The following is a 21,416-nucleotide window of genomic DNA, read 5'->3' as shown; positions in this document are numbered from 1 at the left end:
GTGGCAACTTTTTTTGAGTATTTAGCACACGTAGTTTTGAACATGATGCTGGGACCTAAGAGAAGTCAGGACTGAAGAGAGATTTGCATTAATATGCATAGGGTGATCTTTGAAACCTAGAAATAGATGATATCTGTAAGGCAGTATATAGTCAAAAGAACAAGCAGCTGAGTATAAAACTTTGGAAAGCCCTCACTTTTAGAGGATGGGTAGAGAAGGAGCTAGGAACCGTAACTGAAAGAGCAGTTGAAGGGGTAGGAGGGTTACCAGGATATACAGGCCCGCAGAAGCGAAGAGTGAGCAAAAAAAAAGCTGGGTAGTCAGGGCTGTGAACTACCATTCATTCAGTGAGTGCCGCTTTGTGCCACCCTGGATTAAACACACTCTTAACAGCAGGGTTCATCCTCCAGATGTTCCCCTGAGGTCAAGGGAGTGTGGTTTCAGGAAACTAGAAGGGATGGAAGCTGAGTGGCAAGGAAGGAGCAGGTGTAGACCACTGACTGGAAAAGCAAGGCAGTGTCACATGGCAGACGTCTATCCATGCCACCAAGGCCTTTTTCCAAGAGACCTAAAGCACTGATGGCCGGAGAAACCTATTTGTAGTTGACAGGAAGAAGTGCTGACAGTTTAAAAGGAACTGTGAGGGCATTCATTTTTTAGGCCTAATTTATAATTTTAGGCTTAATTTATAATTAAAATGTTGACATAAAATATTTAGAAATGACTAAATAGGCCATATTTAAATATAGCCTCTGAACCCATGCTCTTGGATGTTTCCAACCTCAGGGATGTATAAAATGTACCAGCCTTCATTGGTAGCATGAAAATAGAGCATACCTCGAGTTACTCATTCGCTGTTGGTTGAACAAGGAGATACGAACCTTGTGATATCCTCTCTGGCCACAGTTTAACCCCTGAGATGCATTTTACTATTTTAAATTGACAAATGTAACAGTGGCTATTTCCTTGAAAAAATTCCTACAAGTGGAATTTCTGAGTTAAAAATACACACACTGGCTGTCATTGGTTACAAGACTGTGTGTCCAGAATGTTTGCCTGGGGAAGTGGTGGAGGAGCCATTTGGAAGCTCTTGGTAGCGCTGTGAGGAGTTTTTAAAAGTACATTGAAGTGCTTTTGTTCAGGTGTAAAGCCCTTTGAGGGGTGGGTGGTGTGCAGTGTGCTAGTGTGTGGTTTACAGCTGTGAAAAGCTGGATGGTAACTCATGACTGTTTTATGTACCAACGTTTGTAGACTGTGAATTAGGATGGATTCAAGACTATCCCTCACAAGAATACCACTTAGTTGCATTTCAGCATGCTCTCTCCAGAGGGAAAGAAAGAACCCAATTAAAGCCACCAAGTCAGGAATCATATGTATGGCCCTAGATATGCCTGTCTGTATGTCAGACATGCAAATGTCAAATGGCCTGTGTCTTGTAGCAGGAAGAAAATATTTTCGAGTCAGTGATGTAGAGGAAATAGCATTGGCTTCTTTCTCAGCCTATAGGTAAACCTGGGTTCAAATCCATCACTGCCATTTAGAATCTAAGTGACTTTGAATAGTAAACTCAAGTCATATCCCTGAATCTCACAGTCTTCCTCTCTAAAATGAGGATAACCACCTGCTTTATTGGGTAATGAGCATTGAGCTCTGTTCCTGTACTTGGTAGAAATTAAAACACAAAAATGTGTTTCTTGTTAGCTGTCCACAAGGTAGCACTCCCTGGAAGAGGCACTTGTGCAAATGCATTGCTGGACCGGGACATCCAGTCTGTATACATGTGAGTGTTCCAAATATTTGAAGATTGTGATATTTTGAAGGAATATCAGTGGGAAATACCTTAGCTCTTAAATGCTTTGGAACTTTTCTTCAAAGTTATCTTGTTTTTTATTAGTCTTGTTGAGGGACATTTTTAGTTCTTCATGATAAACAATTCAACCAATACGTACAGATATAAAATAAGTAAAATCCCTTATTTTTTCATTTATACCTTGCAAGTGGTTTTCCTTTTGTTTTGGTTTTGTTGACTGGTGGGTTGATTAGTTTGTGTTTTGATATTTCAAATTCAAAATGCCACTATTTTTTAATGATCGTTTGCATTGTCTACAGCTAGAAAGTCCTATGCCCAGTGGTCAACCTATTGACAAAGACTGCTCCTGAACTAAACTGGGTCACTGTGATTTAAAACACCTTGCAAGCTCTAACTACAAAGCTCACCAACTCTATATAAAACCAGATTTTAATTGGCTTGTGTTAGGCTCTAATAAGAAAGCCTGCCACTTTAACAAAATGCCACAGACTGCTGGTATATGCAAAAGCTCCCAGTGTGAGGGAGGCCTGCAGCTTGATGTCACGGCTCAACTTTCAATGCCATTTCCATAAAGAGTGTCAACATGACCGTAGAAAGTGAAGTTTACTAGTATTTTTTGGTTTGGTTCTTGAAAGTCTAACTACAAGCCTAAGAGAATAAATCTACTTGTTGTGGGCTGTTGTGACTACCATCAGATTCCTGGGAGAAGACAGATTAGAAGGAAAAATGCATTTCGAAGAAAATACTTTTAATGCATCAAGACAATGAAGTGACCTTTAAGTCCAAACATAGAGGTTTGGCGCTCTCATATTCTAAGCTGGTTCTTTATTAAAATAATTATAATAAAATAAGGGAAAAGTCCAGTGTCAAACATTTCCACTTAAAGGGTTGAAACTAGCTGGTGCCCAATTAACCTGTGTCCAGAGCTGATTTTTAGCCGTACCCACCTGTATGGCCCTGCCAGTTACCATATCAAAATACTTCTGTCTAGTTAGGAATAACCACTGGCCTGACTACCCCAAGTGATGCCTACTGCTTCAGCCATCCTGTCCCTCAGCCCCCCACCAGCCTCCTCATGATGCAGCAGTTAGAGGGGTGACACCTGGCACAGAAGGGGCTTGTTGGACCACATACCAGCACTGGTCCAGGATCTGGTCTGATTAGCCCATGCCCTACTAGTTGTTAAATACCATATTTTGAATGTTCATCCCTGTCTTTTTCAAGGATGGCTGAACGGCACAGCAGTGGATAATCCAAAAACCTACATTTGGCAAATTTTTTCTTAGTACTGAGTATAGGAATGTGATGTATGATTAAAATGGTCAAATGCCAAACTGCTGGGAACACCAAACCTCAGGCAGAACATCACATGGTTGCTTAGCTCTCTGAACTCTTCTGTACTGTTGTACCTTCTCTTTTTTTCATATACACAATTTTTTTTTCCACTGCAGCCTGAGAGGACATTGCCCGTTTTGTTTTGTCCTTTTATCATTAGATCTTGACGTGGGTACCTTAAGTCATGTAGTGTCAGTGTCAACAGAATACTGCCAATGACAAGATCGCTGTCAAACTTGATCTCCCCAAGCTACTGTTTTAACACTGAGATCCATTTACTTTTCTTTTAGGGAAAGGTAAAATGTAATTCTGCCCTGTGGTTTACTGCTCCTACCAGACCTTTTGTTAGTCTCCCAAAGATGTAGCTATCTGTTCTTTTAAAGTCTGGGGGGCAGTGACTGTTTCTTGTCATTTGGAATGAAGCAGTGTGGTGTGAGAATTTGGAACATGGGCTCTGAACTCGCCTGTGTTTGAGTTTCAACCCTGCCCCTTACCTATGTGACCTTAGGCAAGTCATTCAACGTAGCCATAAAATAAGGATGATAAAAAGTTAATTACCTCTTAAATGTGATAAAAGTATTATTAAGTGCTTGGAGCAGAGTATTCAATAAATGTAAGCCAAACACAATAAGCAACCTAATTATCTGACCCCATATAAGCTGTTTGAATGTTTGGTGTCTGAATTGTTGGAGAGTGCCAGGGAACGTTGGGAAAGTCACTTGATCCTTCTGAGTTTTAGTAAAATGAACATAATACCTACGTCCCAATGTTGTTTTGAGGCTTAAATGAGATCATGTGAAATAACCTATAGGACAGTTTACTCAACAAATAATTACTGAGTGCCTTTATGGGGTACAGCAATGAAGCAGATACACAGTTTTGGTATTCATGGAGTTTACACGGAGCAGGACTAAATAAATACTGATTTTCAATCAGAGAAGGCAAAGAAATGCCACATATATATATATACATACAAGTTATAAAATCGCATATGGTTCTCTTTCCTGAAGAGAGCAGGTTTTATCCTCTACAAAATTACTAAAGCTTTCTAGTCACTAGCTGCTGCAAACATTATGTCACTAGTACCAAAACAAGGGGCAGGAGTTGGTGACAGGGATTTATAGATGCCTGAGCATGAATTTAAGCTGCCTTTCTGGAGCATGGACCTGAGTTGTGCCAGAATTGATCAGGTCTGCAAGTGGTTACCCATTCTCCTGTGGGAACAAATGTGAAATGAAATCTGGACTGGATCACTACCTATAGTGATCTGGAGCCCTGGGGGGTAAACCAGGGCTCCAGGGCATAGGTGGTATTTTGTAATCTCTCTTAGTTGAAGGTCATGCCTGGAAAAGGGGTGTGGGAAGTGAACAGATGGTTTTATACATAGTGTCAAATAGGAGACTTTGTTGTTCTGGACCCTGGTTTATAGTCTCAAATCTTTCAAGGTTCTGAAGGGGCCCCTGGGAAGCCGATGTCAAAACAGGATTGGAATTTTTAACAGATTAGGGGGAGAGCCTGTGAAGGATAAAAGGGGGAGAGCGGGAATAGCCTATAAAAGCCTTTGGACCATGGTGCAGTTCTCAAACCTGTGAAGGGAGAAAGGCGAGAAGAAGGGAAGAATGGGGTAGCAAAACCCTCAGATTGCAGTGCAGTTCTGAGCAAGCTTCTGCCAGACCCATGGGGTGCCCTCAGAAGCTGCCCAGGAGAGAAACCCCGTGTGGGGCAGGGATGGGCCAGCACTCTCCCCTCGCTCAGCTGTCAGTGGCTGCGGGCAGCCTGGGGAAGGGGTGGAGAGCATAGCCTAGCATGAAGACAGTAGTAGGTCCAAACAGGCAACCGCAGGGGCTATCAGTCAACTAGACTTCCCACAGCTGGTTGGTTGTCTTGAAGGAGATCTTAGCAGTACGCTTTCAGGGGTGCTGCAGACCCTAAACTGCATACCTTTTTTGGGGAACTGTGGCATATGGAGATAGGCCCTTAAGCATCCTATAGGTGAAAGGACCCATATCTAGATCACTGTTAAGTTTTGATCATCTATGTATCAGGCACTGGGGCTGCAACCCGGAGCATGATAGAAGGGTCCCTGCCTTCAGGCAGCTTGTAGTCTGCTGGGCAGACAGGTAGCCCGGTGCCATGAGAGTATCACAGGTGTATGTTCCTCCACATAGGGTGGTCATCAGGTCCCTCTCTGGAGGCCAGGTAACCTGGGCTTTGCAGGCTGAGGAAATAGCAAGTACAGAGGGCCGGAGGCAGGAAAGAACTTAGCCTATTCTAAGAATGGGAAGAGGGCTTATATATGCTGGAGAGAAGCAAACACTCCAGGGATAGAGTGGCATGGGCTGAGGTTTAGAGGTGAGCAGGAGACAAGGCTTTGGTGGCTGTGGTGAGGCTTTGGGGCTTTATTTTAAATGCAATGGGAAGAACTGAAGATGTTCAGAGCAGGAGAGTGACATGCTGTGACTTACATCTTGTCAAGAGCATTCTTCCTGCCATGTGGACAGTCACTTGGAAGGCGATGAGTGTGGTAGTGGAGACAGATTAGGAGAGTATAACTAACTCAAGCAAAAGACGTTGGAGACTTGGACCTGAGTGGGGGCAATAGAGAAGTGGGCTGATGTAGAACGTATTTTAGAGGTAGAACCACCTGGGCCTACTGATGGCTTCTCTGTGGACGAAAGAAAAGGGGGAATCAAAGATGACTCAGATTCCTGGCTTAATCAGCTGAGTGGAGGGTGATGCCATATACTGAGATGGTGGAGAATATGAGAGAAGGAACAGATTTGGGAGGAGTTTGCCAAGAAAATTAGTAACTCACCTTTGGACATGTTTGGGATGTGTGTTAGCCAAGCGGTAATGTCCAGTACATTGTACTTGAAGCAAGTATGTCTCGGTGGACATATGCTCGGTGGACATATTCTGGGGGCTGCAGGTATAAATTCCAGAACTGTCAACCTGTGGAAGGTATTGAAAGCTGTAGGACTGGGTGAAATCACTTAGAAAAGAGAAGAGGTAGTAGGCCCAAGCCCTGAGGAACCCAACATCCAGAAGTTAGGTAGAGGGCGGCTAGGAGGCAGGAAAGGAGAGAAGAACTGGCATTGGGGATGAGGTCAAGCAACACAGAGAGGGGGTTCCTTCAGGGAGGGAACACTCGCTGTCCAGTGCCGCAGAGACCAGGGCCAGCGAGATGGAACGAGAAACGTCCTGGCAACACCAGGACACACTGGTGATCTTAACACGATCATCTTCAAGTGTGTCGTGAGGACAGAAGGCAGATTAATGGGAGATGAGAAAGTAGAAACAGCCTGTTTAGACCTCCTGATTCAAGAGTTTTGTTGTGACAGGGGACAGAGAGGAGGAGGACCTGGGGTCTGGGGAGTCTTAAATTCTCATTTAGGTAGAAGTTGTGAAAAGAACATTGCAACTCATACTCTTCACCCCACTTCGCTGGGATTAGATTCTCAAACAAAAAGAGAACGCAAGCCGCCCCCAGCTACTACTGGGTGGGCAGTGCCCGGGTCAGCAGGGCTGCCGCTGCTCAGGACCGTCAGGGTGGCCGGGCCCTGAGGGACTGGGAGGCAGGTCCCCGTCAGCAGGAAACCAGTGTCCAAGAGCCCTTGGACGTTGGGTCTGAGTGGTGTCCTTGAGGCGTCTGACCAGCTGTGAGGTGGTGGATCCGAGGCTCCTCTAAGAATGCTGACTGGTAAGTAAGGCTGCCTCCGAGGACTCGAATAAAGGCACTGTAACAGGAGGGGCAAGAGGCCTTCTCCCACCTCAGCAAATGCGAGCAGCAGCTACAGGCAGGACAAAGGTCAGCACTGGGGACTTACGAACGTTAAGACTGACACTGGACAAGTAATGAGGTCTGGCTCTGAGATCCAGCTGCGCCGTGACCCGCCATCGAGGGCTTCCTGGCCGTGGGGCAGAAAGCACCACCACGTGTCAGCAACACGGTCGGTCACGAGCCCAAGCCATCTCTTGTCAATTCCTTTGTAAGGGTTTCCGAAACTCCTGATTGCCTTTGGCAGGCGGATGACCTAGGGAACAACTGTCATGGCAGGGGCCACAACTCACCCTGTGAAGGTCAGGGAAGATGTGCTTGTCAGAGTTGCAGTAACTTCACCAAGACTTGAGCTGGAATTCGCGAAGGTGGGAAAGCCACTCAGGTGAAACTATAGCCCTTGGCTATTCGTTCATCAGAGAACGTGGGACATAGTGAGCGATTGAAGAATCCCTTAATTTGCATGGAAAAAAAAGGGAAAATCTGATTTCAAGTTAGGAGGTTGTGAGTATTAAGCAAAGGGAACTTGAGATGTTAACGCCTGGAAGAAATCAGTATTTCCCAGATACCCCTGAAACAGAGGGCTCAGACTGGAATATGGAAGCCCTGAAATAAGGGGTGGCAGAAGGGCAGTAAATGTCCAAAAATGATAAAAGTACACAGAAAGCCGGAACCCTGCATGAAGAAGTGTGGTGGAGAGTATCTGGGTGGAGGTGAAGGGAGAGAGTATCAGAAGTGATCTCACCATGCGGGCTCCGTAAAACTTAGGGACCGCAGGCCATTACCAGCGTCCGTAGGCCATGGCTTCCGCATCCCGAATCCAAAGAGGGGCAAGATGTGGTAAAAAATAAGAATGTATTTCAGCTCTTTGAACCCTTACTAGAACGTTCACTCTGCCAAAAGAGTGCATTTGTTAGATTTTTGACACGTCGGTTTCGTCTTTGAGAAGATGAAGGAAAGGTGAGGGTCAAGCATCTAGATATACTTCTCACCAAGAAGGAAAAATGCCTCATTGCCAAGATCACAGCGATGCGTAGAAAGGTATTGAGACCAAAGTGGAAAAGTGTGAAAACTCAAACAAAAAAGAGCACAAGCTGTGCCCAGCTTCTAGCCAGGGAGGGCCTGGATAAGCAGAGATATCGCTCCGAGACAGGGCAGAGTCCAGCTCTGCGGTCTAGAAGGCTCGCCTTTCATGAGGTGTAGATTACAGAGTTTAGAAAACTATAGGTAGGATTTCATGGCCAGAAACGAAAAAGGGACTATGGTGCAAAAGAGATGGAGTCCTAAAGAAGGCCCTTCTGTCACACGAGCACATGGTTGACCTGAGGAGGAGGTGGCTCAGGTGCCTCGCAGACCCTGAGCGTGATGGAGCTCTCCAGTGGACGGTGGGAACCGGCAGGAAGGCCTAAGCCAGTGAGACTGAGGCTTTCCAACCAGGGCTAGTCAATACTTAGAAATTGTGTGCAAAGGTTAAGGGAGGAGGAGAGTGAGAAGAAATAGCAGAACCCTGTGTTGGGGAGGGATAGGTAAAGACAGACCCCAGAAATGATGGGCACCACCCAGAAAACATGGCTTGGTCAGTGTGTTTCTCTGGTCCAGAATCAGGCTTTTTTCCTGTTGGGTCTACGGGTCAAGGGGCAGACCTGAACTCTAAGCCAGCCCTGGTTGGTCAGGCTCACACCTGACACTGAAAAGCTCTACTTTGAATACCCTAAACTGTGCTCAGTATGTGTAGTTCATGTGTGTTATGAGGCCACGTGCCGCTGTCTAAGTCTGTGAGATGGCAACATCAGAATTGCTTGGCCCTTGTGTTACCAATGCAGATTCCTGGTCGCCCTTACCTTCCTTCTCTCCCCAACCAATTCAGAACACCTAAGCGTGGAGGGAGCTCCAGGAATCTGCATTTCAAACATGGTCCTCAGAAGGTTCTATCCAGAGAGAATTTCAGAACCACTGGGCTGAGTCAAGCCTGCCAGCACCTCGTTGCCCAGGGCCCTCATGAGTGTGTGGGCTTACAGCCTGAAAGTGCCTTTTTATCTGCCAAAGCATGGCAGCAACCTAACTTATGGGCCCTCTAGATTACCTATAGAATAAGGCCTTTAAAAAAAAAAGTTATACTTTCTAATGGTTAGATTTGCAGTGATTCTTGCAATCCTGCACATTAGAAAAATACAGATACCCAGGCCACACCTCAGACCAGTTAAGTCAGAATATCTGGAGTGGGGCCCCAGGCATGGTATTTTTGTGTTTTGTGGGGTTTTTCTCGTTTTTTTTTTTTTGTTTTAAGCTTTCTAAGCAGTTCTGATGTGCAGCCAGGGTGGAGAACCACTGCTGCTTAAATGTTAGAAAAATGTAACACTTTTTTAAAGGCTGTATTCTACATGATACCTGTTTCTTTTCAAATCAACAGATAACTCCTCTCCATTTCTTCTCCATCAAAAATAGTGCTCTCAGAATTAGAAAGGATGAAACAAACATGGTTAAAAGAGAACAACACTCCATATAAGTGGCTGTACAAAATATATTGGTCTCTAGGTCCTAAAAACTTGCTTTCAGGGCACTGAAAAGATTTGCAGATATAACTGAGTAGCCGTAAGCTCTCACCGCTCGTGAGAAATGAGTGACCCAAAGACAGGACCCAAGAACACAGCAACCCGGTTGTCCAAAAGGTGACTCATGGACGATACAAGCCAATGAGTTTCAATCTGTCTTCCTTGAAAAAAATGTAGAATGCTTAATTAAAAAGACAATTTATGAAACTTTATTAAAAAAGGAATCAGTAAGGAAGGGTAGACCATTCCTATTGGGGTAAATTAGGGGGGCGTGCTGGTGATGGAGGTTATCCCTACATCTGACAAGTTTACTCAGAATATCCTCACTCTATGGTGGTGGAATGAAGACTGAGTTATTTTGCAGTTTGTGTGAATTTACAGCTGCTTGAACAACCATATCCCAAGGGGTCTTCTTTCTACTTCTAAGATTCTTTGAAAGCTATAGTTGTTAAATTCTTTATTATGGAAATGAATTTTTACGTAAAGAATATTGTCCAAAGTGATGTTATCCTCTAACCCTGGAGTACTGTATGTATACACATATACACATATATACACACACATATCTGGGGGGGCTTAGCCCAACGCAGATTCTTCCACATTGCTCCTTTCCAAAACCTCTCCCTTTCCCTGTAACACTGTAAAATAATATATAACAGACTTGGCTTTGGCTCCTTGGTCTCTTAGTCCAGCCTCAGCTGTTGTTTTTCATCTTTAACTTTGGTGACTCACTGGTGCTCAGTTCTTATCCAGATATTGTGGAGAACCATTTTAGCACAGCCGAGCTGATTTCTGTTCCCCTATAGGTGTCCAGGGCCCAGCCTGCTGTCATGCGTGTGCGTCCACATTCTCTGTCTCTGCGCAGGCTCACCAGCTCGTAATTGAGCAGACGGGCTCTAATAGCATTCTGCAGATGTAGCCGAGGACTATATTTTGGATACGCTCGCTCTCCCAAACAATCTCCTGTGAAAAACCCCGTTTTTATCCCTACTTAGTAGACTAATTTCCCAATCACATGAATTTGCTGGAATAGTTTTGGAGAAAACTAGATTTATTGAAGAGCTGCTGGGTCCTTCAAAAATGTCTTTACCCCAGATGTAGACAAAGTTAAAAATACTCTGAATATAAATCATCAGAGTAAGAAGGTAAAACTGAGTCAAGAAGGTGCATTTGTTAGACTATTGGTTCAGCTGCCTCTAACAGAGACCTACAGTATCAGTGGCTTAAACAATATCGAGGTTTATTGCTCTTACTAATAGGCTGAAGGTTGGCCATCTAGGACTTACACAGTGGCTCCATGATGTCAGAGACCGAAGCTCCCCTTGTCTTACTGCTTCATCATTCCTAGGGGATGGCCCTCATCGGCATGGTCGAGATGTCCACATCCTCGGCCCAGGCAGGAGAGAGAGGCAGAGCATGCTGCCTCCCCAGAAGATGCTCCCAGCACTTAACCAACCACAGGAAAAGCTGGGAAATGTTGTCTTTATTTTGGGCAACCAGTAAAAGCAGATTCTCTTAAGAGGGAGGAAGGGAACAGACTTTGGGGAACAACAAGTAGTCTCTCCAGCATATTCCTGGAAAATAGAACATTTCAGAGGGGGAGTGGGCGGGCCAGGGAGGGAGGAATCATTACCTCATCCGAAGAACGACATCTGGCTTAAAAAGTGTCTAAGTCACCATCAAAAAGGCTGTGCTCCCCCTGGTTTTCCTTTAGAGGGGGAACACTCCCTGTCGCAGGAGCTCTTCCTCCTGGGACTCTGGGCCCAGTGTGTGAAGTGGCCGTGCAGTTACTGACCCGCCCCCAATCAGAGCCGGCCCACAGCACCCTTAGGATACGTGAGGACGGCAAACAAGATTCTGGGCTGGGAGAATGGTCAGGAACTGGAAGGAGGAGATTCTTCCAGCAGCAAAGCTAATTAAAAGGAAAAGCCTGTTTTCCAAGGGCGCCTCTTCAATATGCGAGCATCCTGCCTTCTCACCATTACCTGCCTCACTTGTCACCAAAATGCAATCCATTCCTGGTCGCTTCCACCTTTAGACTTTGCACATCCTTTCCTCAGTGCTCCTTCCTTTATTCCTCCAGCTGCTTAAACCATTTTCTCAAGCCTTTGAACAACACACATACACTCTCCTTCCCCCACATTCTTTTTTAAACAAAGAGAATTCTGCTTTCTGTTACAAAAAAAGAAAAAAAAAAAGAACCCAAAGCCGGAGACAATTCTGTCCTTTCGGTCCACATGGTGAATCTTTCGACCTGCATGGAACTTAGCTTGAGTGGCAGGTCTACGCCAAGAAGCAGCACCCTGTCGCTGTCACGACGGGCAGAGCAGAGTTTTTCCCCTTAATAATGCTATTTCTAACTGAATGCCCATTGCAGTTTTGATACCAGCAGCGTGTGTTACTAGACAACAGTTCCTAGTTCTTTCCAGGCCGTTAGCATGGCCGTGAGCAGGCGGGTTCCACCCACACCAGAACAGCCCTGGTGTGAAGTGAAGTGCTGTATGGTTTACAGAGCGTTTCACATGCATGGTCTCGTTTCAGCCTCACGCTCACCCTGGCAGTAAATAAATAGCAATAACATCACCCCCATTTTGGTGATGAAAAAAACCGAGGCTGGGAGCAGTTAAGTGACTGCGAATGAACTAAAACTGGGTGCAGTCTGTCTGTGTTGCTAATGTAAGATGTTGCAGAACTGTCTGTGGTTAAAAGAGAAGGAATATTTATTTTTAACAGTGTTCTTTTCTTCTTGCCACAGTTCAAGATTGTCCTAAAATTTGATTTGATAGAAGTATTTTCCCTAGTCCTCTAAGTCAGTCTTTGAAATGCTTTTCTGCCTCTGGGTCTTGTTTTGCTTTGAGGCGTGGATGGCAAACACGGATCTCTCTTATATAATCTCTAGGTCTTACATTTTAGTTCTCTACCTGAACATTTGTAATGCTACTTTGATTCTACCACAGTAAAGGAAAGCAATCTCTCATTTCTGCCATTGAAACTTAGATATCTAAGATTAAAGGAACTATATGTAAGTATTGCTTATCCAGAAGCCTTCTGAATATTTCCTTGCTAATGGAAATGCTGGATGTTTTTAAGCAGCATTATCTCTTACAAAACAATTTGAAAAGGAAAAAAAAAATCACACAAGGATAACAGACTGTTTTTTATAAGAAGAAGCTAGTTTTCACAAAAAGTATTATCAGTTTATAAGGCTGCTAGAGAATGGATTTTGTATTGAAAATAGCTAAGAGCATAGTCATTGTTTTAAAGATGCTTTAGGATGGGGATAAATGTTCAGTATTTTTTTTAACATGTACTGGCATGTATCTGGATGAGGTTTTTTAAAGAAAAATCACAAGTTTTATAAAATCTAAGAAACTTTAAAACTGTGTCATTTATAATGTAAAATTAATGCAGTTGAAATTCAGTGGTTGACTCATAGCTCCCACATTCATCTTCAGTTCTCTTTAGCTCATATGGTTTTCTTTAAAAATTAGTGATATCAGCTAAATGGGACTCTTTCCCACTCCTACCCACAGAGAAAAGTGCTTTTGTGAACATGTCAGCTCTTTTCCATCATTACATGCCATCGTGGAGTGCAACAGAAGCAAGCTGGCTGTTCGTACTCATCACCAATATTAGTACAAGTTCAGGAGCAAAATCCAAATAAGATAACCTTAAAATTTCCATTTGTTTATTTTATGCACATAAGCCACATTTTTGGTACCAAGGAATTTTATATCTACACTGGATCTTTCGAGTCTTCCAATCTAGCCTCTTTATTTTGGATCTGGGGAAACTAAGGCACAGAGAGGCTCAGCAACTTGCCCAAAGTCACACAGCTCACAGCTGAGCCTAGAACCCAGGTCTGTGTGACTGCAAAGCCTTTGCTCCTGCTACAATGCTTCACAGAGAGGAGATTATTTACCCCGATCATTTGGCCCGTGCCCTGCAGCACCCTCCGCTGGTGCCATGCTAATTAGGAGGCAGTTTCACGAATGTTCTGTAAAATGTTAAGATGTGAAGCCAGCTACCATATCTCTCCAGAAATCTTCTCAACTCTGCTTCTAGCAATCAATTTAGGTTTCTCCAGACTAAGCAGTTCTGTCACACCTTCCTGTGATTTGCTTTCTAGTTACCATCTTCTGGACATATTCCTTTGACACATTCCAGTTTTATTAAGATGGGACCCACCCAAAACGGGACTCCTCCAACTTGTTCCTCATCCTTATGTTTCCAGTGTCCATGAGTCCCACTGCCGTCCTTTGTGTGTCCCAGCCCTAAAAACGCAGTCGCTTTGCCTCTCCTTCTCTCCCAACCCCCAGCATCCACGCAATTTCTCCCACAGCTTACTCTCTTCTTACTTCTACTACTCATATTTTTCCTTGACTGTGGAAATAGTCCCTTAACTGCTTTTCTTGCCTCAAGTCTCTCCAGAAATGCTTTCTTAAACTTCAATTGCTATGCAAGGTCTAATTGCTGTTGGTTTGTCTCCCCCAGGACCAAGAAGCCCCCAGTTCTGGATTCTGGTTCTGCTGTGCGTCTGCCAGCTCTTTGGCTTTAGGTACATGACTTATATCTTCGGCCTCCGTTTCTCCACTTATAAAATGAAGATGTTGAACAAGACAGTCTCTAAAGAGATGCCTCCATTTCTAATCTTCTATGTGTCTCCCCACTCCAATCTGCTGAACAGACTGCTTCCAAAGAAATCTTCCTAAAATACTGATCTTTTTTTTTTTTTTTCTGCAAAATCCTTCAGTTGCCCCCTCCTTTCACATAAATCCCAATCTCCTTAGCCTGGCACTGAGGAAACACTGCAGATTGGTATCCAACTCTCCTCCCTTAGCGCTCCGTGCTCTTCACGAGCCCACACTCAAGCTAAACTCAGCTACTCCCTTTTCATCGTACTTGTGCCAAGCTCCCACCTCTTTGCTCCTGCAGCACCAAATGCTTTCTTTCTACCTGGCACTGTGGGTGGGACATGTGCCATGTCTTTGTAAGCGCCTCGCAAATGGGTCACCCCTTCCTCATCCTCGTCTCCCACACAACACTCGTGCTTAGGAGGCACTCAATAAGTAGTTGTTGACCAAATTTGTTCAGCCCAGAATTGCACTAACATTTTTTGGCCGTCACATCGTATTCTTGATATTCAGAAGCTTCACCTGTTAGAGTTTAATCTTCATCCCTTGTTCTTGTCTGTACAGATCTTTCTGATTCTTGGTTCTCTTATCTAGTTTAGTGGCGTCCCATTGTGTTACCCACAGGTGTGATGGGTATGCTGACTGTTTCACTGCAGTTGTTGATACAAATGTTGAACAGGAGAAAGACCAGTAGCTTGCCAGCTTGGCATCTCACTCTCTAGCTTGACAGTGGCATTTAAAAAAATAAAATAAAGTAATTATTTATTTTCCTTACTTTTGGGCTGCATTTGGTCTTAGTTGTGGCACACGGGATCTTTGTTGCGGCATGCGGGATCTTTCGTTACAGCGTGAGGTCTCTTCGTTGTGGCGCTCGGGCTCCTCTCTAGTTGTGGCGTGCGGGTTTTCCCTCTCTAGTTGTGATGCGCAGGCTCCAGGGAGCGTGGGTTCAGTAGTTGTGGCGTGTGGGCTTAGTTGCTCCGTGGCATGTGGGACCTTAGTTCCCTGACCAGGGATCAAACCCACGTCTGCTGCATTGGAAGGCGGATTCTTTCCCATTGGACCACCAAGGAAGTCCCTTGACAGTGACATCTTATCTTGCAGTCTTTGGATATGGTTATTTAAGCACATATGACTATATTTTGTTATAATTCATCGCGTACATAGACTTTGAAGTGTAATCTCTGCATTCGTTTGATTCGTTTGTTGACAACCATTCGAGTGTAAGGCAGCATACTAGGCTTCGTGTAATATAAAGTGTTGATTAGGATTTGGCCCCTTGTCCCGTTTGAACTTCAGGGAGCAAATAAGACTCATGTGCAAGGTAAAGTATGAGGCCCAACACGAGAGGTAGGTCAAAAGGCTTTGGAGTCAGAGGATGGAGAGGTACATTTCTGGTTGAGTGAAGCCTTACAGAGTAGGACTGTCTTAAATGGACATGAGGAGATTAAGGTACAGGCTAAGCTGCTGTAACAAAGAGAGTCCAGAATACAGAGGCTTTACCGCAGTGACAGTTCATTTCTCTCTCAGCGCTTGGGTGGCAGGTGGTCCAACCGAGTTGCACTGTCCTCAGTATGAGGCTTCCACTAGCGGGTTCAAGGTGGCTGCCCCCGTCCTCACCATTCCCAGCCAGAAAGGTGATAGAGACCAAGATGTACCACTCAGTCACTTTGAGGACATAACAGGAAGTTGCTTATATGGCTTCTATTCATATCACACTGGCCTGCACTTAGTCATGTGACCACACCCAGCCTAAAGGAAATCGAAATGTAGTCCTTCCCTGGTAGCCTCATGCCCAGCTAAAACTATTACTTTTGAAGGAGAAAATAGATATTGGGAAGACAATTAACAATCAGCTACAGGAGAAAAAGAATTCCATGTGAGAAGAAAAACTGTAAAAGAGGAAGTCAATGGATTAATTCTATCTCAGCTGCGTGGAACTTATCAGAAGCATAGATTTGAATTTAGAAGAAAAAACTAGAACTCTTAAAGGAGGAATGGGCTGTCTTGAGAGACTTCTCCACCTCTGAAAATGGTCAGAAGAATACAGTCAGAGGGACGATGGGCAAAAGGTCAGCCTTTAAGACTCTAGCTGTGTGATTATAGTGGGATGGAGAGGAAAGGTTCCTATAAACTGTCTGGAAACTACAACACTAGCCCCGATGTGCGAAAATAAGGGTGGGAGCAGTGAGAATGGGTTGGAAGGAACAGATGTAAGAGAGAATAAACAGAGCTTGGCTGAAGCCTGCTGGGGAGGGGAAGGGCAGATCTGGGGAGCACATTAGCTTAGCCACCTTAGGGATTCAGAAAAGTGGGCTCCAGGAAGCCTTTGCCGTGCCAGGCATGGGTGTTGCTGCCTCTTCGCAAGCCCAGGAAATACTGATAGAACCGAGTTCTTCCTGCATAAAACAATGAGCATCACAGTAAGCTCTGCTCCTGAGAAGGCATTTTGTTCATGAACAAGTGTTTTTTTCTCACTCTGTCCTAATTTTCATTTCTGTTTAAATTCAGTGAAAGCATTACCAAATTTTAAAATAATGTACTTAGGGCTTCCCTGGTGGCGCAGTGGTTGAGAGTCCGCCTGCCGATGCAGGGGACGCGGGTTCGTGCCCCGGCCCGGGAAGATCCCACATGCCGCGGAGCGGCTGGGCCCGTTTTGCGGTGACCGCTGAGCCTGCACGTCCGGAGCCTGTGCTCCGCGGCGGGAGAGGCCACAACAGTGAGAGGCCCGCGTACCGCAAAAAAAAAAAAAATAAATAAATAATCATGTGCTTCGTTTTCCCCTGTCTCCCAGTCCCTACCCCACTCAATTCATCAAAGATATCTAATCTGTTTGTTTTGAAAATGCAGCTGTTCTCTGGATTTATATGTGCTCCGATAGGAAATGTTTTGTGTAATAATAAAAGTCATTCTCTTTGGTGGATACCGTTGTTGCTTTGTGTTCTGTCCAAGAACGGTATTTCTTCACATCTGTTAAATACTAGCATTTTCCCCACTAAGCAGATTCCGCTGGTGGCCAGTTTGTATTGCAAATCAAGGAATTCGTAACTTGTAACTCCTCTTGGTCATTCAGGGCCATGTCTAAAGGATCAGAGCCACAGATGAATGTTCTCAAGCAGCCTCTGCAGATCCCTGATAGAAGAGAGGGAGGCATAAATGGAAAGGCTCCAGTAAATGTCCCCCCTCCTCTGTGTGTCTAAAGCACTTCTGTTTGGAATGTGGGAGCGTCTATAATGTTGGCAGAATCACAGAAGCTTCCCTGTACTGAGCATTGGCCCCTCATAATGGTCCTATGAGGCAGGTTCCCTCATATCTCCCATTTTATAGAAGCGGAAACTGAGCACAGAGAGGTCAAGTGACTTGTGCAAGGTCACACAGGATTCAAACTTCACTCTACTGGACTCCAGAGCCCAAGCTCTTAATCACTACATCGAACTCCTTAGATGGAGTAGGTACTCTGATGCTGCATAAACTGTGTCTCTCCCTCTTGGGCATTGCGAGCCAGGACAGTGAAGCCACGGGGGAGAATTTACAGGAGGACAGGGCAAGGCCTGAACCCGGGTCCTGAGGGGCAGTGGACGGGACAGAGGAGACCTCAGCTGAGGGATTACCTGAGTCAGGTGGGCAGGCTCATTCCCACGGGAATTGGGTAGCTTGGGGGTGAAGAACACAGCTTCCAGAGGCAGGTTGCCTGAATTCATCCTAGCTGTGTGACCTTGGCCAAGGTAGTTATCCTCTGTATGCTTCAGTTGCCCCATCTGTAAAGTGAACATAAGAATAGTATCTATCTCATAAGATTGTCCTGAGGATTGAATGAGTGAATATATCTGAGACAGAGGCTGCTAGTTACCCCACAATACCCTTTTTCCTCTTTTTCCATAGTAACGGCTTCCAATGTTTAGCTGGGCATATAGCCTCCCAGAATAAAAACTGTACTTTCTAGCCTCCCTTGTAGCTGTGCCTGGCCATGTAACTATGGCCAGTGAGATATAAGCAGATGCTACTTGGCTTCTACCTGGAAAGGCAGCTAGCATGTACTCTTTGCTCCCTTTGTCTTCTTTGTCCCTTCTTCCAGCCTGCTGCCTGGAATGTGGATGTGATATCTGGCATCCTAGCTGCCCTTTGAGACCTGAGGATAAGGGTAACACCGTAAGGATGGTGGAGCTGTGAGCCGGAAGAAGCCTTTGTCCCTGAAGACTTCACGAGCAAATCTACTATAGCAGCCCCTGGCTACCTACTTCTGTGCTTATACACAAGAGAGAGAGAAACGACTATCTTATGTAAGCCTTTGTGATTTGGGGCCTTTATTACATGGTTGAACCTAATCTTAACCTGTACAATGTGAAAGACAAAGTGATGTCTGGCACATAGTAAGCAATTCAATGTGCTGGATAAGTATGATTATTATTTAGTTTTAAATAATGGATGAGGTGAGGCCAAATTATAGCAGGGCTTGGAAAATCAAGGAGAGAAATTTGACCTTAATGTGAAGAGAACTTTATATTTGTTACTTCTAAAAAAATGACTTGAGGAGAATTAAACTAAAATGACCCACAATCCCTAGGACCATCCCATAAAGATAAAAGATAAGACCTATGGAAAGCAGGGGAAAGAACTGTACCAGAACCCTAGGCTAAGCCTGGTTATTAAAACCGCACAAAGTTTAGCTCTGAGTTGCTGGGCTGCTTCAGCTCTGAAAAAACAGAAGCCTTTGCAGGAAGTCAAGTATAAAGTGATGAAGGGGAAGGACAGTGGAGTGGGAATCATCTGGAAGATGGTTCAAAGGAGCTTACAAGTGCTTGACAAAGAATAGCTATGAGGATAAAGGAAATGCAAATGTCAGAGATGACTAAAGTTGCACATCTGAGCCATTATAGTAGTCAGGTGTCTGCTACTCAAGTGCTGTGTAACAAACGGCCCCATAATCTCAGTGCATTACAACAATAAGCATTTATTTATTGCTTATGGGTGTGCAGATTGGCTGTGATGGCTGGAACCAGATAGGTTCAGCTGAAGCTGCCAGTTGTGTTCAGGTCTATTCCAAGTGTCTCCTCATTCAGGGACCAGAGGCTAGATAGGCAAATTCATCTTGTGGCAGATGGCAGAAGTGCTGGAGACCAAGCCAAGCCATGAAAGCATATTTAGGGACTTCCCTGGTGGTCCAGTGGTTAGGACTTCGCCTTCCAGTGTAGGGAGTGCGGGTTCAATGCTTGGTTGGGGAGCTAAGATTCCACATGCCTTGCAGCTAAAAAACCAAAACATTAAACAGAAGCAATATTGTAACAAATTCAATAAAGACATTTAAGAAATGGTCCACGTTAAAAAAAAGAATTCTTCAAAAAAAAAAAAAGAAAGCATATTTAAAGCCCCTGCTCCCATCACCCACGCTAATGTTTCTGTTAGCCCAAGCAAGTCACGTGGCCAAGTCCAAAGACAATGGGGCAGGGAAGTAGGCCAGCTGTACCAGGAGGCACCACAAGGTCACGCGATGGGAGGAGGAGAGACTAGAGAATAAGAATCCAACCTGCCACAGCAACTGAAATACAAGTGATACCCCAGACGTCAGGTTTCTTAAAGCAAGGCATACCTGGAACATGAGAGCCATCTGTCTGGTGCAAAGGGTTCTGACACTGCAGTCAGGAGATCTGGGTTCCAGATCTATCTCTGGGGCATACTCAGCCTTTGTCTTGTTGCTATTTTCTGCCATAGATGTTAGCACTAGACCATTCTTTCCCTGCACCTATCATCCTTTTCCCTTCCCCTCACACACCGTGGGTAGGATCCTGGTGTACAGTCGCTCCGGAAATGGCCTTGCAACTGACATTAGTGGATCGGCCATAAAACAGCTCTCAAAAATTGGCCCTGCCCCTAGATACAAAGACTAGAAAGAAGTATTCCAAGATGGTCCTCCTGGGGGTGGGACTTCAGCTTATTTTAGGTCTTTGTGTACCTTCCAAACTTCCTCCAACGAGCATATAGAAGTTTTATAATATCAAGGAATTTTAAAATGATTTTTTAAAACTCTTGTCATTGGCTCAACTCTATTTCATCCATCCTTTGCCAATAAATATCTAAAGTAAAAGTCTATCGGAAGCGTTAGCACAGTGGACCTGCCAAGCCACGTCTTCCTTGAAGGAACAAACTCCCCGAACAACACAGGGCAGTTACTGTCCTTCTAATACGAATTCATTTCCCAGGAATGGTTTGAGGTTTTGTTTTGTTTGTTTGTTTTGTTTTTTTCCCCCTGAATTTGGTGTTGGGGGGGAGGGGCAGAGGGACTTATAAATTTGAATATAAAAGAGCAAATCAAGTTTTCCGTCTTTTTCTTATTGTTTTGGTTTGGGGCCTATATGGAACCAAGTCAGGCCGGAAATGGGCGCAGGAAATCCACCTGCTTTTGTCCTTTTGTCAGCTTTCCAAATGCTCCTCAGCCCCTCCCACACTCAGATATGAAGCCCCAAAGGGGCATCTGACAGCAGACAAAACCACCAACCTGAAAAGAATACTCTTTGTGCCGGGGCTCTTTTCACCAGTCAAACCCCCCTTCTCTCCAGGCACAGGAAGGCAGATTTTGAATGGAAGGAGCACAGGCTTTTTTTTTTTTTAATATTTATTTATTTATTTGGCTGCGCCGGGTCTTAGCTGAGGCATGTGGGATCTTTTAATTGTGGCATGTGGGCTCTATTTCCCGGACCAGGGATCGAACCCCGGGCTGCCTGCATTAGGAGCATGGAGCCTTAACCACTGGACCACCAGGGAAGTCCCAGGAGCTCGGGCTTTGAGTCAGCTAATCCTGATGGGAGCTACTAAAAACACCCCTCCCTTGACCTTGCCCCCTCCCCATCACTATCTAGTTTCTCCGATCTAGTCTCTCATGTAAAACTCGCCAGAGCACTACCTCTTCTCCCTAACGTCCCATATGCTTTGCATCCTCACACAGTCTGGCTTCCGTCCTACTCCTCCCTCCATGCTACCCCCTGGATCATCAACAAGCTACTTGTCAAGTCAAAGTTCAGCCCCTTGTTTACTTTGGCCCCTTGCCTATATGTGAAACCTTCAATTATTCATTCTTTAAACTCTTATTCCTTTGGTCTCTATGAAATCACGCTCTCCTGGTTCTTCTGGGCTCTCTCTGAACATTTAAGTTCCTGTTTCTTCCTCTCCCGGCCTTTACTTCTTGTTGTCCTGGGTGCCGCCCTCTGCCCACCCATATTCTCACACACACCCCTCTCTCAGTGGTCTGATTCATTCTTAGTTTCAACCACGATTCGTATGTGGATAACTCCAGCCCAGACCTTTCCCCTCTGATT

At 44.8% G+C, this 21,416-nt stretch overlaps 1 protein-coding gene across 19 annotated transcripts in view; it reads left to right on the top strand.

Annotated features, from left to right (window-relative positions):
- ZNF706 (zinc finger protein 706) overlaps positions 1-21,416 on the top strand; it is a 48,123-nt gene that overhangs the window by 19,019 nt on the left and 7,688 nt on the right. For 6 of the 19 annotated variants that reach the window (XR_007472536.1, XR_007472533.1, XR_007472532.1 and 3 more), the window contains exon 4: positions 18,182-18,386. The exons of 4 other annotated variants lie outside the window; for them this stretch is intronic. The gene's annotated coding sequence lies outside the window, so the exon portion shown is untranslated. Of the gene's footprint in view, positions 1-1,701; positions 1,781-2,109; positions 10,582-10,611; positions 11,684-13,969; positions 14,034-18,181; positions 18,387-21,416 lie in introns of those variants that run through there. 9 more of the 19 variants (XR_007472543.1, XR_007472535.1, XR_007472541.1 and 6 more) reach the window with 8 other exon arrangements.

The sequence above is a fragment of the Orcinus orca genome, chromosome 17, assembly GCF_937001465.1.
Source record: "Orcinus orca chromosome 17, mOrcOrc1.1, whole genome shotgun sequence".
Lineage (NCBI taxonomy): Eukaryota > Metazoa > Chordata > Mammalia > Artiodactyla > Delphinidae > Orcinus > Orcinus orca.
The sequence above is the reverse complement of the archived record's forward strand: the minus strand, read 5'-3'. Positions and strand labels throughout refer to the sequence as shown.